Source organism: Mus pahari, chromosome X (assembly GCF_900095145.1).
Source record: "Mus pahari chromosome X, PAHARI_EIJ_v1.1, whole genome shotgun sequence".
Taxonomy (NCBI): Eukaryota; Metazoa; Chordata; class Mammalia; order Rodentia; family Muridae; genus Mus; species Mus pahari.
The window spans coordinates 77,178,416-77,181,829 of NC_034613.1; positions in this window are offsets into that span (position 1 = coordinate 77,178,416).

Consider the following 3,414-nt stretch of genomic DNA (forward strand, 5'->3'; position numbering starts at 1 on the left):
TTTATGAAATTCTTGGGCAAATGGATGTATCTGGAGGATATTATCCTTAGTGAGGTAACCCAACCACAAAATAAGTCACTCGATATGCACCCACTGATAAGTGGATATTAGTCCAGAAACTGACAATACCCAAGATAAAATTTGTAAAACACAAGAAAACCAAGAAGAAGGAAGACCAATGTGTGGATACTTCATTCCTCCTTTGGATAGGGTATAAAATACTCATGACAGGACTTACTGAGACAAAGTTTGGAGCTAAGATGAAAGAATGGACTATCCAGAGACTACCCTACCCGCGGATCCATCCCATCATCAGCCACCAAATGCAGACACTATTGCACATGCCAGCGAGATTTTGCACAAGGGACCCCGATATAGCAGTCTCTTGTGAGGCTATGCCAGTGCCAGGCAAACACAGAAGTGGATGCTCACAGTCAACTATTGGATGGAACACAGGGTCCCCAATGGAGAAGCTAGAGAAAGTACTCAAGGAGCTGAAGGGGTCTGCCACCCTATAGGTGGAACAACAATATGAATTAATCAGTAGCCCCAGAGCTCGTGTCTCTAGCTACATATGTAGCAGAAGATGGCCTAACCAGTCATCATTGGGAAGAGAGGCCTCTTGGTCTTGCAAACTATATATGCCCCAGTACAGGGGAAGTCCAGGGCCAAGAAGTGGGAGTGGGTGGGTAGGGGAGCTGGGGCAGGAGGAGTGTATAGGGAACTTTCGGGATAGCATTTGAAATATAAATAAAGAAAATATCTAATCAAATCTTGAAACAAATGTCTAACTCATATTTTTCAATAAGGCAGTATAAAAATGCTGTGCAAGTTATATAATGCTTAGGGGCAAGCAAAAAAAAACCATGTATTTAGCAAGGAAATACAGGATATATAACAGGCACGAATTTATTTTTATAAATGAATAATGATGTAAATAAAATGAAAAGGTCACTAGATGAACTTAACGGTATAATGTAGATAGAAACATAAAATCCACAAAGGAGAAATGGAGTAAAGTTAAAACAAGGAAGGTTTGAATTTCAGTGAATGACTCAGACCAGGAGAGATTTCATAACCTATAACAGACATACATGAAACAGTATAAAATTATCAATAAAATTATGGCAGAGAGAAAGTTAGCTTCAAAGGTCTAATCTAAGGACTGCCTTCTGTCAGCCAGGCTCTGCCATTCAAATGTCCACAAGCATTTAAAACACTGCTGCCAGCTAGGGATTGAACTTTCATAATATGCGTCTATATCATTCTAGACTCAGAATGCCATATATTACAGTATAAATAACAAATTTTCTATTTGACTTTTTAAAACATTTTTAAAGATTACCAAATTTATTTTTATTTGTATATATGTGTGAAGATTTACTATATGTGTACAGGTGTCCATGGAGACAAAAAAATGTTGTAATATGCTCTGGAACTGCAGTTACAGGCTAGTATACATACTAAGAATAGAACATGGCTCCTTTAGAAGAGAAGAAATTCTTCTTTTTTTTATTATTTTCTTTATTTACATTTCAAATACTATCCTGAAAGTTCCCTATACCTCCCCCCCCACCCCGCCCCTGCTCCCCTACCCACCCACTCCCACTACTTGGCCCTGGCCTTCCCCTGGAGAGCCATCTTTGCTCTGGTGCACTGCCAGGGAGAAGGCAGCCTGGGGAGCTGACGCAGCTTCTGGGAAAAAAGTTTCTGGTTCCAGTCATCCAGCATGTTTCCCGCCTGTGGAGGGGTGTCTGCCAGGGAGTAGTCTCCAGCCCTGAACTGGTAGCCATCTTCGTTCCGGTGCACTGCTGGAGAAAGGGCGGCCTGCAGAAGCGACAGAGCTTCTGGGAAAGATCTCATCTCTGGCTCCAGAAATTATTCTTAACCACTGAGGTGTCTGTTTCTTCTCTGGATTTTAGGAGACAGTGGTGCCTGTGTTTTTCCAGATAGGAATTTTTCTTTGGACCTGATAGAAGTGGCCAATGAGAGTTCCAGGTGCAGTGACATCAGAGAACTCAATACTCAATACAAATATATCCTTGTGCTCAATATATCTAATGATACCACCTTTTCAATACACGTTTAAGTTTATTTCACAAACAACCCTTATAAATAGACTTGCTCCGTGTTTTTTTTTTTTTTTTTTTTTTTTTTTTTAATCAGAATTCCTATTTTGGAGCTTCATTTTAGTTTTTTTAAATTCTCAAGCTAATATCCTCTGGAATGTACTCTTTTCTGGTAGAGTTTTGTTTAATGTCACAGTTGACAGTTTTGTATATGGATGGCAAGTCACCATTAATGGAAACTCTGCCCCTTAACTCTTGATTAGATTAGTGGCAAAAGCTTTTCCTTATTACTTACATTAATTCACTACATCACTGATGTTTTTCAATCTCTGATCTTATCTGTTAGTATTTGCCCCCCTTAACTGCGTTGGTTCTACGTTAAGCCAAGTTTCCATCACACTGAGAACACTGCCTTTTAGCAATTGCATTGATTGCCAGACAACAGATTTCCCTAACACCATTTTCCTGCCAGAACATCCACTGGCTGCCCTCCAGTGGACACTGTTGATTACATGGGCAGGCTGCCTGCTTGCTTATCTTTCTGCCTACTGCCTACTGGCAAATTCCCCTAACATCACAATTGCTAATCCAGGCACTTATTAACAACTGCCAGAAACCTCTCATGGTATGTTTCCCATAGCTTGATAAAGTCTCTGATTCCTGAGCCTATTGATTTATCTTCTAAGTAATGATGAATGATTTTATGAAAGAATACTTTTGTTTATATTTGTGGTATATAGGTTTATTACATTGAGTTCCTTAAACTGTGTATTCATTACTCCCCCTGCACTTCCTCTTGCTCCAAAACCTCTTTAAATGTAACTAAAGAAAACATAACCTATAATTATACTTTCCTACACATATGAAATTCCTTTCTATCTGTGATGCCTGAAGTATATAAACCACTTATCTATAATTTTACATATTACATATAGCCTTCAGGTCTATAATTCTTAGCCAATGAATCACTATATCTTATTTATATGTATTGTCTTTTAATATGCAAGATCAGTAATGGCTCAAGAATTAGATTACCTTCAATATACTTTTCTTTTTTTGCATACTTTTATAAATAAAGTTTTATTGGACTTACCATGTTTATTTATTTACAGTACTTCCTATGGATTCATTTTTCCAAGTATATAGATTTATTTTTTTTATTTTTTATTTTATTTTTTTATTTTTTTATTTTTTGGCTGGAGAGATGGCTTAACAGTTAAGAGCACTGGCTGCTCTTCCAGAAGTCCTGAGTTGAATTCCCAGCAACCAATTAGTGGGTCACAATCATTTGTAATATGATCTGATGCCCTCTTTTGGCATGCAAGTGTACATGCAGATAGGTAGA